The sequence below is a fragment of the Sitophilus oryzae genome, unplaced genomic scaffold, assembly GCF_002938485.1.
Source record: "Sitophilus oryzae breed Bouriz unplaced genomic scaffold, Soryzae_2.0 scaffold_771_pilon_pilon, whole genome shotgun sequence".
NCBI lineage: Eukaryota > Metazoa > Arthropoda > Insecta > Coleoptera > Curculionidae > Sitophilus > Sitophilus oryzae.
Window position 1 is genome coordinate 244,769 of NW_022147386.1, and position 16,623 is coordinate 261,391.

Consider the following 16,623-nt stretch of genomic DNA (forward strand, 5'->3'; position numbering starts at 1 on the left):
AACTTAAAAACGATTTACTTTAGGTATAGAAACATGTATAATAAAAAAGTAGGTAACGAATTACAAAACTTTTTCATTAGTGAAATAAAAAAGTGGGTCTCCATTTGAAAAAAATGATTTATTATAATTTTTTAATCGCTCAATTTCATGACAGCTAAGACCAATATTATTTATTAGATAACATTCGAATAATTTAATTTTTGAAATACTAAATTTGTCGTTTAGGCTATACAGATTTTTTTGACAGGCAATTTTTCCTTCAAAAATTTTAAATATTTTTTTTTCAAAAACGGTCAGGTAATGTTAGATATAAAGTGTTTGATATCAAAATTGATAACATTTTACAGAGAATTTAAATATGTGATAAAGAATGGGAGTACCCATTTAAAATAAGAAAGTTGCTCTCAACTTCCGTTATTTCCAAAACTGCCGCCATATTGAAAAAGTGTCTAATCGATAGATCTCGTTGTGAAACAATAATGTGCAAAAAATCTCCGATCTAGATATTGTAGTTCTCTAGAAACTTCTAACGCACGGTCAACCTGGGACACCCTGTATAGGGAAGCGACAGTATCTACAGGAGTCCCTCGTTCGAGTTTGTATGTATGTAACTACATATAAACAATAACAAATCGACAACTTGTCGAGTAGTAATATGCGATGAGAAACAGCAACATAGATATTAGTTATCGGCAACGTTAATATTGGAAATGATAAATAATATAATAAAAAATTGTCCCATGTGCAAGTGCTTATAATAAGATATCAAATTAAAGAGATAGCTGATTTAGGAAAGTCGTTGCCTGGAGAGGGATTTAAAGCTGAAGAAAAAAGTTTCAAAATTAAAGAAGACGTTTTTGTGGCATTGACATCATACAGTTATTAATGTTCATACATACATCTCCCCCCTTTGCCGTTTTTCAAATAAGTCTAAAATGAATGTGATGAAAATAATCCATAATCAAGGATAATATATAGGGAGATTAAAATAACTTTGATTGCACATCATAATAAGACCACCAGCAAACTCCATAACACGACGCATGGTGTCATTGATGTGGTTGCATGGTGTCATTGATGCCCAAGGTTGTGCACCCAAAGTTGTTTTAATTTCTCGAATTTTTCCTAAAAATGGTCCCAAAAATCATAACATAATGGTTATATAATTTCGTTTATTCTTTGATAGATTGTCATTAATAGAATACTAATTAACGTCATATTTTTTGCTGTTTTAAGATGTTGAAATAGCTCAAAATTTATTTAGTTCAATACTACGGTAGCGGAATGGTAAGGGTGATAATATTTGGATGATAATCCGAAAAAACTTTCTCGACATACAGTATGTTTCTGGATTGTCTGTACACAAGGAAAAACTTTTTTGTTATTGACATTTTGAGAAAAAAAATCCTTGTTTTAAAATGGTTAATCCAGTTTTTACCTTTCCAAATTTCCATACCGTTTTAGAGAAAATTGAAAAAACGTGAAATTATGGTTGAATTTTTTCCAAGTCCTAAAAAGTAAAAGGCATTATGGTAATATAATTTCGATTTCATTCTTTGATAGATGGCTATTATTAAATTTGATTAACGTCATATATTTTGATCTTGTTAAAGTATCACATTTTCCGATAATAATGATCACCCTTTACGTAGCATTGAACAGATTGAACTAAATAAATTTTGTGCTTCTTATTTAACATTTTAAAACAGCCAAAAATATGGCGTTAATCAAAATTAATCAGAACCATCTACCAAAAAATGAAATCAAAATTATATTACCATAGAAACGCCCCTTGATTTTTAGGAATTCAACCATATTTTCACGTTTTTTTTTTAATTTTCTAAAAGACTATAAAAATTTGGAAAAGTATAAATGGGATTAACCATTTGGAAACAAGCCAAGTTTTTCCTCTTGTAAACACAATCCGGGGACCTACTGTAAATTCTTTTATAAGTATGTAGATTATGCTGTGTACACAATGGCCGTTTTTTATTAGCTGAAATCTAGTAAAAATTATATTTAATCGAATATAATTTTTATACAAAATATCATGCTCTAGCCGCTTTAAGTCCAAAAAGAATTTTGAATCGATTTATTAAATCAAAAGTTATACCAAGTTCATATCTAGCCACCTACCAAGTTCAATAATTAACGCATTCGTTACTCTTTAATGCCGGGCACTGTAAAAAGCGGGTATTTGAAATATTCGTACCGTCCGGGTACTATTGTTATGCAAATAACAAAGTTATCGCACCGAGTGCAATACATAATTCATACGTTTTTTTTTGGTGTTTCGCTCGTCGACTTATGTTAATCAAGCGATTCATTCAATAAATATTGCCATTCATCTCCGAGAATTAAGCGATTGTGTTGGATTAATTAGCTATTTATTAAATAAAAATAAAAAAAATCTTTTGGAAAATATTCGTTAAGTTCTCAATATTTTAATGAAGCTAATAATAGACTGTTATAATAAGATACATAATTGGTAAATTATTTTTTTTTCTTAACTTGGAAATGTCTGGTTACATGCTTCACAAATCGTTGTAATATCTTGAACAATATCGTACATGGATTATATGGGTATAGTACAACAAGCTAACTATGTCAAATATTACATATTAGGGTCACTATGGCTTCAGATATGGATGGAAGTAAATTCAGTAGCACAATTAGATCAAGAATCACACTTGCAACGCCGCAGAAAAGTTCTAGCCCTATGAATGACATTGATGATCCTTGTTTTGTCATTTCATCTGCATTTTCGTTACTCTTATGACCTTCATGCTCTGGTATCCAAGCTAACGTAACATTGTTACGTTATCCTAGACTAACCAAGGAACCAAGAAACAGCATGGCGCATCTTCACCAAATGGCAAGAAAGAGAGCGAGAACCTCTCACATGTCCAATGTAAGGACACCGAGTTGGCGAGTCATCAACTCGAGAGTGGAGGGTTATACGAGTAGTCAAGAATCCCTTCACAATAGAAATTGACCTCAAATCCAAGGAGGCAACAGAGAGATATATATCCTCTACTATAGATTCGAGACAACACCGATATCAGGTCTAGGGAGAGACTAAGTTAAAGAGGTGGAGAAAATGGAGACAGATCCTCCAGCTTCCACCTCACAGGCACCTCAGCCTGGACTGTGAAGAGCAAGGAGGTCCAAACCTTAACCGTGGAACGTTTTATACGTTCGTAGGAAGTAGATGTCCACTCCTCGAAGGAAGAACATGTGTTGTCAGAGGATGGGAAATACCTTGTCACCCTACAACAAGAAAATCCCTATGTCTCCATGTATGATGACTCTATGATGTGTTATAACTCAAGAAAAGGGGACACAATAGATCTTTAAGGTCGCAGTGATTAACCCTCCTCTCACTCATTCTACATTCTTCATCCTATTCTAGTCTCCCATAATAACATACATGGTGTAAAATGGCAAAAAATAAAGACTTATCCACCCATGTCTCTTTCCGTCTCTATTATAACCAGGTGAAATAAATTAGAATATCCCCCCTAGTAGTTTCTAATTTCGTCGGCCGTCGTGCATTTTGAAGTCTTATTTCGATGTCGAGGCGTTGACAGGAAGCAAACGTGAATGCCTTGAGGCCGACCGCCAGAACGCATCACCGAACACGATGGGCGCACGAGATCGAAACTCAATAGCTCGGCCACCTAAGTCGCGCAAAAACGGCACGGCACGGTTTTCAGTCCTTTTATTAATTTCATTTGTACCATTACTTACTCTGTATTCAGTTGATTTAAGATGAATATGTACTAAACATAAAAAAACTCTTGATTTCAAATGCCAAAATATATCGATATACTAAGAAACATTCGTTTGGTATTTTTTTGTTTTATATGCATGATTCTTATGTACACCATTACATGGTCTTCGCTGAAATTATTTAGTTCGTAAATTTTGCACCGAGGTTAGGTCTGGCAATGGAAACCTTCTCCACTACAGCAACAAAACCCTATTGTAGGTCAGTTACAAAAATTAAATTTCACCCTCAATGTCTAAGCCCTAGATGAAAATGAATATATCTGAGAATGATAAACTATTACAAAGGCTCGTCTTAATTTTTCCAGAGATGTTCACAGCAACTTTCGGAAACATCTTAAACGAAGAACTAAGATATTTGACCATCTAAGATTCGCTATTGATAGTGTCCTGAATAGCCCTGAAAGCTATATAAGCGATAAAAGCTATATAAGAAGATTTAAATTAAAAAAGAAGTAGAAAAACGACTCAAAGTCCCGGTTAGGTTAGGTTAGATTTCTTTTTTAATTTAAACCAGGTCTCTTTGAGAAGAATGGATGCCTTCTTTAAATTAGAAGATTTAAATATGCTAAATAATTTGGTCAGCGATGGGGTAGGTCTAATAATGAAACTAAATAAAATGAGGTTATGTACAATCAATTGACAAACATTTAGGATATTCTGGGAATGATAAAAAAATTATAAAGGCTTATCTTAATTTTCCAAACCTTTTTTCGGGAATATCTTAAACGGCATAGATTGGGTAAAGCGATTAGGTTAGTGTCAATAGCAAGGCTTGCTCTTGGCATTGACCTAAACGCATACAGCCCTGAAGAGCTACAGGAACATAAAAATGTGCTTAATTTTCAAGCAGTGGGGTCAACATTTACGATATTAAATCAAATAAATTTCACCGGAGCTAGTACGAGTAGATGAATTGCTATACTGGAGACAATGACAACTCTCAGTACCTTCCTCCTGAAACTAACGCAGAAATAAAACTGAAACTAAAAGCTCCATCAGATGGAATTCCATCTTCTTTCCTTGAAAAGCCTGAATAGTTCGCCACTCAAGGAGAAATCAACACAAAATGTTTGACGAGATATATCTGGGTCGCTCTATTACATTGAAGGTCTAATCCCGTCGTCAGAGGCGATAGAACAAAGCATGAAAAACAAATCTAAAATGTCTAAATATAACTACATACTGAAAGAACACTTTAGTTTTTTTTTGCCAGAGATGCGATTAATATCCGTTAAAGTTTTTTTTTATTTTTATGACGGAGATATATTTTTTGAAAATTAGCCATTTTTAAAGATTTCTCTTTCAGAAAAAAATGAACCTGCCACAAAGGTATAGACATTATTATTTCATCATATTTTAGTATAGACATTATTTCCATCATATTTTTTTGTTATATTGTTTTTCTATCAGTCAATACTACTTGTAATGATATTCGACTGTAAAACTTGGCCATCCAAGCAAGGATTTATAAGCAAACTATAAGCAGCATGAAACTAGAGGGCGCGATGTATGCTTAGAATAGCAAAGAGTAATTACAAGAGGATAGACGACATTCAAGACACTAAAAACGGATACTATAAGAAAACTACAGGTCGCACAACGCTCAATGGAACGGGATATGCTGCGAATAACCAAGAAAGACCGTAAAAGATTAGAGTGGATACGGCAAAAGATCCAGGTAATAGATGTCATCAACAGAATTAAATCCCTCAAGTGGCAACGGGCAGGACATCTGGCAAGAAGGGCCGACTATAGATGAACCACAAAAATTACAGCATGGTACCCACAAAAAATTAAGAGACATAGAAGAAAACTAAACCTGAGATGGATAGAAGAAAACTAAACCTGATATTAGGAAATTTAGCAGGAATAACTTGGGCCCGCATAACCAACTGGCTTTGACAACAATGGGCCCAATTACACAGAGAATATCTAAATATGTGAGGGGCAAAGGCCCAGCTTCGTCAAAACACTGGTTCCCATTAGAACACCCGAAGATATCCAAACAAACATTTTAGAAGTAAAAAAAAAGTGAAGAAGGTTTCAACGAGAAACAAGAAACGATGATCTTCGCGAGCTGTATAAACGTACCTACAAAGAAGCACAGCAGGATCTGTCTCAAAAGATCAGAATTGCAAAAATAAGTTCATGGGAAAAACTTTGCGATGACTTACAAGAAAATGTTTACGGTCAAGCATACAAGATAATAAGATCCCCGCCTTTGTCCCGGCTGAAAAAAATGCCACCCAGAGTTCAAATGGACCCAGAAGAAAAAATCAAACAGTTTAAGGCTCTATTTGTATATGAGAGACAAACCTGGTCTCAACCAAATAATATACAAACTGTGATAAAAGAATATGATATTTTTTGTGATTCAGATATAATAAATGCTGCCAAAGATATAAAAATTAACAAATCTCCGGGCTGTGATAATTTGCCACCAAATGTAATAAAAACGCTAATATTGGACAATGTAGAATATTTTAGAACATTTTTCAATAACTTTCTTCAGAGAAATGAATTCCCTAAAGAATGGAAGAGATCCAAATTAACTCTAATAGAGAAACCCCGGAAGCACCTAAATGATCCACCAAAATATCGTCCGATTTGCCTCATTGATGTAATCGGGAAAGTCTATGAGAAACTCATTAATACGCGACTCTTGGAAGAAATTAGGAAGAAACGAAATGGTATGCATCCAAACCAGTATGGATTTGTAAAGGGGAAATCTACCACACATGCAATGAAGAAAATATCCGATATCGTGAAAAGAAAAGCCACTTTGCATAATGCTTTGATTTTAGTCGACGTTAAAAATGCATTTAATCGTCATGGGAAATAATTATTAAAGAACTTAGAAGATGGGGCATAAGTGGCTATTTGGTGAACATAATAAGTTATATATATATATAGTATTTGGTGAACATAATAAGGCAGCTATCTTGATAATAGATTTATAGTTCTCAATAGAGAAGATGAAAGAGAGGTATTCGGTGGCGTTCCACAGGGCTCGGTGCTGGGGCCAAATCTGTGAAACATATTATACGACAGTGTTATGGAGCTTCCATTGGAGATACGACAGTGTTATGGAGCTGTTACGCCGATGATCTTGCTGTGATAATAACAAAAAAACTAAAAGAAACAAAAAAATAAACGACCTCGACCTAATGCAGACTGTGGATGATACACTAAAGATCATAGCCAGATGGATGCGTGAGCACAGACTCGAAATAGCTGTGGAAAAAACAGAGGCGATTTTAGTGAGCCACAAGAGAAAAGTTGACCATATAAGGTTTAATTTTAAGGATATAATAATAAATCCAGTAAAGCAAGTCAACTATCTTGGATTCCACATAGACCGTGCACTCACGATGGGCCTGCACATCAAGGAGGTGTGTTTGAAATCACAACTAACTGCTAAAGCGTTGTCCGCAATACTGCCAAACGTTCAGGGTCCAACACCAGCAAAGAGAAGAGTGTTAGCATATGCGTGCCAGAATATTATTATGTATGGAGCACCTGTGTGGAACGAAGCAACCAATATGCACGTAAATAAAAAAAGACTTGAAGGTGCACAGAGAGTCATGGCTTTGAGGGTCTGCTCGGCGTATCGGACAACTTCAACTGAGGCAGCCTTGGTGATATCGGGTCTGGTGCCCCTGCATCTTCTCTCAAGAGAAAGAGAACGACTCTTTCTCAAGGGTGAAGTACAAACCAGGGCAAGCAGAGAGATGGAAAGAAACCGCTCAGTGCAGCAGTGGCAGGCAGAATGGGAAGTATCGCAAAAAGGAAGATGGACATATAAGCTCATCCCAAATATAAATATGTGGATTAAAAGAAAGCATGGAGAGGTAAACTTCTATCTTACTCAAATATTGAGTGGTCACGGAAATTTTGGGAGTTACCTATGTAAAATTGGAAAGAGAGCAGTCGCGGAATGCCGATACTGTGCTGAACCCAATGATACTCCAGAACACACAATGTTTGCTTGTCCAAGATGGGAACAGGAAAGATGTAAAGCACGCATGACGATTGGTAGCAACATCTACGCAGATACCTTCTTAAAATCGGTAACAGAAAGAAGAGAAAACGTTGAAGCCATCTCAAAACTGGCCCAAAATATACAAATAATAATGAAATGGTAATGAAACAAAAAGAACAGTCCGGCATCTACTTGAGGAGATGCATCCAGCGGGTCCAGGTAGACGTGGCAGGAGCGAGGGGGTGATGTTTAGTGGGTAGTGTCCTCCAGGCAGCTTAAGGAGAGATTGAGTCCCACACTCCGTACGTAAAGGTATTTTACACCTCCAGAGAAAAAAAAATTAGAACACCGAAGTTAAGCGACGTAAGGCGATACTAGCGGATGGACGGGTGACCGGTTCGAAACTCTGTATCGTGCTGTTGTCCAAAAAAAAGCAAAAGTGTAAAATCTATTGACACACACTGCTCATTCACGCCGGTTCGGGGCCGGATGAGATCGGATATCTCGTAAGAGTCGATTTAGACACTAGCCAAGTCGGTAGGCCATTGACCATGATACGGCCGAGGTCCGCGGTTCGGATTCCGCGTAAACAAAATAGGTCCCGTCCAGATTAGCTCTGGAAGCACAAAGAAGACGTTAACTGAAATCTTTACTTTTTAAATATGTGAGGGAGGGTACACAATAATTAGGTTAGGTTGCAGTGGAATAAGCTGAAAATTATGATGATGGGACGGCCATGTAACAAGTAATGATCTACAGAATTACTTACACTTAAGGAAAGGGAATGACGAAAACTCAAACCGTAAAAACTACATAGTAATAAGTACAAGGAACGTAAAAAATCAAGATGGATATATCGTAATCATAGAGGGAGGCTTACGATAGGAGGCCTACGATATTAGAAAGCAACGAGGACCAAAATGGCATGAAACAGCAAATTAAATAATATTGCATTTCCTACTGTCATTATTCAAAGTTTTATGTATTTTGCAAATATAGAATGGTTTTCATTTTTGATTAAATTTATACTTCTTTTTTAATTAAATATCTTTTTTTCAGACAATTACGTCCAGTGCAACATACTTGGTGATGTTGATGCAATTTCGTCTAAGCCTGATGAGAAATGCTGCCATAGCAGCTAGAAAGGCACAACTTCTAGCCCTACAAAATAATGCCACTAAAATTGGATCTTAATATTTTATTCATATCTCCAGTTACGCTTAATTGAAATAAAAGTGCATTAACACCCAAGCAAAAACCAATATAAAGTTATTATAAGTATTATAAACTATTTACACTTGTTTATACAAATATTAAAATACATACACATTCAAAAATCACTCTGTTTTTTATTTGTTCTCGACGATACTCGAATTATCCATAATCTATAATTACATATAAATCCATAATTTTCTAAAAAAAAATTTCCTGCTTTGTGTTTGTATAACTTACTAACTTGGTTTACACAGCTTAACAATAGCCAGTTAATCAACATAAACAGAGCTTTAATCACGCTTAGAATTCGACTTGTCACATAACATAAATGCGAACTCTGACGACTCGTGTACTTGGCAAGTATTTTTTATTAGCATACAAGGTTTGGCGAGAATGTGGCGTAGTTCCTATAATAAATAACTTAGAAATTGTGTATAAATGCACCTATGCACCATATATACCGTGTATACCAATTACAAATGTTTGTCAACAACACGAGTCATGAGAATGCGCCATAAGATACAATCCAGATAGTTCGCAAAGATCCAAGTTATGAAGTGTATCGTTAGTCGACTGGCTGCCTAATGAATAAGCTGTGGTTAAATATTGTTTGACATATCCTGTATTGGGCGATTTTAATTTAGTAGGTAGTCATTTTCATTCAGCTCTGTTGTATTATTAAATCCATTCTATTCCATTCAGATAAAACTATATCAGAATTATATAAACAATTTTGTAATAACTAGTTATTTATTTACACCACACTATCTTATTTTTAATAAATAACAATGCTAATAGTCACAGAGAACTTACGACAATATGATTTTAATTAATAATAGTCTATAAATAATAATGAAAGACCCAATTTGTCTCAGATTATTTTCGATGATTTCCTCATATAATAAAAATTTATTTAATAATAAATAGATTATATATAATTATTGTGACTGTTATTAACTCATAGATCAATATAAATGTAAATTCATCCGGGATTACCCTGTATATTGTTCTACATTTTAATATCTACAACAATTCAAATTCAATAATTTTCAAACAATCATCCTACAAGTAGTATAGATGTAGTAGTAGATGAATACATATACAGGGTGGTCCGAACTGTAATCCGGAAACTTCGGCAGCATATATAGGTGTAAGTAAGAATCATATTGACATCAAAATCAAATTTCTCATGTCAAAAAACTTCCAGACACCAATTTTTTCATCCAAATATTGACGTTACTTCAGAAATTAATTGGAAAAAATAAAAATAAAAATGAAACTACTACACCCTGTATCTCCGAAACTAAGCATTTTAGGGCATACATTTATACGAACTTTTTTACTTATTTTTATCTGCAGAATATGCTGCCGAAGTTTCCGGAATACAGTTCGGACCACCCTGTATATACCGTATGATCGAAACAAAAGATTTAGGCTTTAAAGATGGCTGGGGAATCAGTGGCGGATACAGAGGGGGGACCTTTGAGATTCCCCCCCTAAAATCTGGAAATTGTGTAAAATATTAGGCTTTTGGGTAAAAATGGTGCCCTAAAAAGCATATTCTACATTTCTTTTAATTTTGAAATTTATTTTAGGGGGAAAATAAATTTCTGTATCCACCCCTGTGGGGAATGACAATCAATGATAATTTTGGCGAGCTCAATCTCTAGACATCATTTATTAAAAATTGACATAAAAATAATTTTAAACTACACCATTTAAAAATAATTGTTTTACTCGAACTTTTAACTTTTATTTGAACTTTTTTTTTCTAGTTCTTACCGTGTCTCCGACAATAATTTTATTTATTTATGTCACCCCTTCTCGGGGGTGAATTTAAAAAATCTTTTACGAGATCTTTTACAATTCGTTTTTACATCTTTCAAAGTAACTTCAAGTTTACATTAAGTCAAGTAAAAATTCAAGTTTTTACCAAAACTTCGTATTTAAAGGCCTATTTTCTTGGACTATTATGTGACATAGTAAGTAAGCATTCGAGCAGATTTTTTTATATTTAATTCTACTAGGTAACTCCTATATAGAAAGAAATATATTTGTTTTATAATTATTTCTAAATGCGTTATAACACATATCGATAGCCGGTTCTTTTCGATATCGTTCAACACTATATAATTCTCGACTCGGGAAATATTTGGTTAGTTCTCTAATCTGTGGTTTCGTAATGGTTTTTAGAAGCAAACATGTGTAGCTCTCGGACAACTCGCACTTAAAAACATCACTTAGGCTATAAATTAACAGTTGACAGAGCGATTAAATCACAATCTTTACGTTTTTTTTTCGGTCTTTCGAGCCCGATCCGTTATAGTCTAACACAAACATGACACGTACGTTATTCCCCATGAGTTGTTCAATTCGAAAATTATTGGGAACAAATTTCATAGGTCATATTATGTTTTTGTCTTACTTTTTAATTAACAACTGAATTAATAGAATTTTTGTTTATTTATATTTTGTTATTATATACTATTAATCTAATGAAAAATCTAATCTAAAAAGTATTTTTTTGGGGAGAAGGAAATCTTGTATAAGACGGAGTGTCAGATTCCTACTGACTAAAACCACCTCCCCTTCTCTACGACACATCACGCCGGTACCGCTTTTGCATTTCTTCGACGTGATGACTGTCTACGTATTTCTACGTGTTTCTTCCTCTTTTTAGTTTTTATGATTCCTTTTTTCACTGTATAGGCCAGAGTCCAATTTTTTTCTCCTCCTTTCAGACTATTCATCATAGTTTCCGCTGTAAAAGGAATGCTCATAGCTATATAGTACTGATGTCTTAACACCGACCATTGGGGTTCCCAACTGTCCCGGTTTGGCCGGGATTAACCAGGAATCAGAAAGTTTGTCCCGGCGAAAGTTTTGCCTTGGCCGGGACCTGGAAATTAGAAAAATGTGTACTACACACATAATATATTTTATTTTCTAATATTTAATGTCTTGCTTTAATTATTTAAAAGCTTAAAAATAAATGTCCCGGAATCGCCGATGCTCAAGTTGGGAACCCTACCGACCATCTTGGACATTCGAACAAGGTATGTTGAGCATCATCTAACTCGTTACAGTATATATAATGGTTTGTTGGTGATTTCGTTCGATTCAATATATAACTTTTAAAACACCCATGGCCGGAGAGGGTCTGGGTGGTATAATAATCTATGTCACCATATAGTCTCTCTACCCATTCTCTACTATTAGGAATTAAACTATACCTCCACCTTCCATACTTGCCGTTGACCCATTCTTCTTGCCATTTTATACCTAGTTTACTTCGAGCTTCAGTTTTCAAAGTTCCTTGGTAAATTTCTATACTCGTTCTTAAACCAAGCATTGGGGGTATACCCGTTATAACGCGAACAGCCTCTGCAGAAATGGTTCTGTAGGCATTGCTGACTCTTATAGCCGCTGTACGCTGTATACTGTTTATTTTCTGCCTATATTTATTATTTTCCATTGCCTTGTACCATATAGGTGCCGCATATAGAAGTTGGGAGTAAATGACTCCCACTAGAACCCTTCTCTTCGAAGCTCTTGGTCCAGCGGCATTTGGAAGTAGACGCGACAGTACAGCTAATGTTTTGCCTGCTTTGATTACCGTTCTATCAATGTGCTCGCCAAATTTCATTTTGGTATCAAGCCATACTCCTAAGTATCTAATGGTTTTGCTGAGTTTAATTTCTATGTCTTCAAGGTTAAAATGTATTTCTGAAATGTTTCTTTTGGTTGTCAACAAAATTGCCTCCGTCTTGTGTGGGGCTAATTGAAGTTTATTTTTTTTCATCCAATTTAAGACTATATCAAACTAGTGTTGGCAGTGTTCATCAGTGCCTCCTGCGTTTTTGCAACTACCACCATTGCCAGGTCGTCCGCAAATCCAATTAGTTGGTACCCTCAGCCATTTTTGTTTCAAGGAGGTCGTCATATAAAATATTCCACAGGGTGGGACTCAATACCGAGCCCTGTGGTACCCCACAATTAATCTCCACAATTTTAACCTGGTTATGTGCTTCTAGTATCAACTTCCTGTCGGATAGATATGATAAGTCGCATTACTCTCTTGTCGATGCTTCTCTTTTTTAATCTATCCAGAATAATTTGCCAGGATGCGCTATTAAATGCGTTTCTTACATCTAGAGTTATCACAGCACATAGCTTTCGGTTGTGCGGTGCGTAATCCGCTGCTTCTAAAGCAAAGCCTTTTTAAGCAATTCAGCAATTGCTCCAACCGTTTGTCTGTCTTTTCTAAAACCAAACTGATAGTTAGAGAGCCCTCCTCTTCTGTCTAGTTCCTCATTCAGTTTATTTAGTATCAAGTGCTCATATAGTTTACCCTGTGTATCGAGAAGACTAATCGGACGGTAGGCTGCTGGACTTCGAATTCTACTTTCACCCTTTTGAAGTGGGATCAGCTTAGATTGTTTCCATTCCTCTGGGAAGATTTGTGCCATTACTAGTCTATTCTTAGTGTATGTACTACTTTTAATGTATATTCTGGTAGGTATAAAACTGCTCCTTTTAGTATCTCAGCGGGTATATTGCTTGGTCCTGGAGTTTTGCCATTTTTAAGTTTCTTACAAGCCGCCAGTAGTTCGTCCTTATTAAAGCTAAGTATTCTATAACAGATCGTTTTATTATTATCACTATTATCACAGTTTACGGTTTGATTTATATCACAGATGTTGTTATCACAGAAGTTATCACAGACTTTTGGGGGTATAGGGAAGAGATAAGCTACTACTTTTTCCATATAATCCATATCCAAATTTGGTCTTGGTTGAAAGCCATTTATCCATCTCATTGGTATTTTGTAACCATTCCCAAAAATATCTCTGTCAAGATCTTCGCATTTTCCAGCTTTTTTGTTTCGATCTTTTAATCGCATTTCTAAGATTTTTTTTGGATATTTTATATACTTCCCAGAGATCGCTTAATAATGGTAGACTTTTGTGCGCTTGTCTTGTATATGCTCTTCTCTTCCTTAAGCACTGACTTCTAAGATTCGCAATCTCCTCATTCCACCAATATACCGGTTGCCCTCTTTTGCTCTTTTTCTTCTTTCGCATTGTTCTATCACAGATTCTGGTTAGTAGTTCATTGAAACATTTGACGCTAGTACTTTTAGCTATTCTGTATTTAGTTTATCAGCACGCCAGCCCCTAATCTAAAAAGTATTATGGAATAAAAAAAACATTGGAGGAACATATCAACAAAATTATGGCGAAAGCGATAGGGCTTTAATATGGCTGCCTTAAATTCCAGTTTATAAGGGGAGTAGTCAAGGGCAACCGGTGAATTTTGAAATTTGAGTAACGAAAAAGTTGGGTATTGAAATTTGGGTAAATATCCATGGTTTTGCCCCCGATAGATTCTTAGTGGGTAATTACAAGGTATATTGGAATCACAAACAGACAGCATAATGCCGACGCCGACGGTGCATTTAGGTTATACCTTAATTTTACGGGATTCTCCGACGACCACATACTCGGGATAACACCAGGAATATATAAAATGGCAAAGAAGTACCACAGGTGATACAATCAATAATAACAATATCAAATCCCCAAAGCTGTTTACAGCAACACTAGAAGAAATCTTCGGTCAACTCGACTGGACCAACAAAGGATTAAGTACAGATGAAGCATATCTTAACCATCTAAAATTCGCTGATGACATAGTCCTAATTGCCAATAGTCCTAAAGTACTACAAGCACAAATTAACGAACTAAATACAGCTAGCAATAAAGTAGGCCTCAAAATGAATTTAGAAAAAACTAAAGTAATGTACAACGAACTGGTAGACATAAAAAAGACATTCTAGTAAATAACACAACACTGGAAATGGTAGAAGAATATATATATTTGGGACAACTAATACACCGCTCGGGATCTCTACTACCAGAAATTAACAGAAGAATTAAGTTAGCATGGAGTACTTATGGAAGAAACTCAATCATATTCAAATCTAGAATGCCACTTTATCTAAAGAAGAAAACATTCCACCAATGTGTACGTATCACTAGTCATAACCTATGCATGTGAAACCTGGATACTTTAAAAGAACATTATAATGAAACTGCAGGTCGCACAACACTCAACTGAACAAAATATGCTGGGAATAACCAAGAGAGACCGTAATAGAATAGAGTTGATACGACGAGATAATACATGTCATCCACAGAATCAAATCCTTCAAGTAACAATGGGCAGGACACCTGGCAAGAAGGATGGACAACAGACGGACCACAAAAATTACAGCATGATACCCACGAGGAATCAAGAGACCTAAAGGAAGACCAAACCTGAGATGGGACCATGATATTAGGAAATTAGCAAGGATAACTTGGGCCCGCATAGCGAACAATAGACAAAAATGGGCCCAAGTACAAAGAGAATATCAAAATATGTGAGAGAGGCTACACCATAATTGGAAATGGTTGAATAAGCTGAAAATGATTATGATGATGAATTGAGTTAAAATTTAGATTAAATTGCTATTATAGCTTATTCAAATCTGTCATGTAAAAAGTCAAATAATAATAATAATAGCTCCCGTATATAGCGTTTAACGCCTTGGGAGTAGCAAGGTACAGCTTGCTACACTAGAGCCGTTCGGTATACAAGGAAGGTAATGTGGCTAGCACTACGCTTCAACCGCCTATTATTACCTCAGGATTGTGAATCCCAAGTACTCATTTAAGGCTGAGTCGACCTAGGTACCCAAACTATTTTTATTTTAATAAAAATAGTCGGCTGATGAAATGCTGGGTGTGCGAATCGAACCCACACCTTGAGATTGGTAGACGAGAGACTGTTCCCCTACGCCACCGGGACCATAAAATAGGAATATCAAGCATCACAAAATAGGAAAAAGTCAAATAAAATTGTCAAAAATCGCCTCTCATGATGTTGATTCCGCCTCTAAATGCAGGAATATAATGTATATATTTCTTCCTTTTTTAGTCTTTTTATTCAATAAATAATAACCACTCATGCTAATAAAAATATTAAGCAAAACATTTTCATGATGTACCTAATCGAAATCAAATGATTTCATTCAAATAGAAGAGCAAAATGTATCCTATGCCATGAATCATTTTATAAATAAGGGTATTAACCTTTCAACGTAAACCTATGTTGATTGAATTAGATAATATGATTATTTTTACTGCCTGGTATCATGGTTGGTTGCTTTCGGTCTTTAGGAGAGTTTGTTCCTCCAGAGAAGTAAGCAAAGTTAGAGGACTTCTAAAGTATTTGTCGATACAACCACAAGGTTGCATCATGCTTAAACCACAAATGTGAAGTTTTATAGGAATGTCAAATGAATATCAATGTGAAAATTAAGAAAAATCAAGTCTAATCTACCATTGTAAAGTGTTTTTTTGGTTCATCTTTACAGACCATTGAAAAGCTTCCATTTTTACTTATTTCTCTGAGATCTGTTCCTTCGAGTACTTTGAGCTTTTATTAATTCGCAATTACCGCTAATAAAACAGATAAAGCTGGAGAAAATTGATTCTGTCTAAATAATTGGCTGTTTTAAACCACGTTATAAACACTGCAAACGCCTCGTTAGTTTAATAGAATTAGGTACTATTAAAAAAATACTTCGG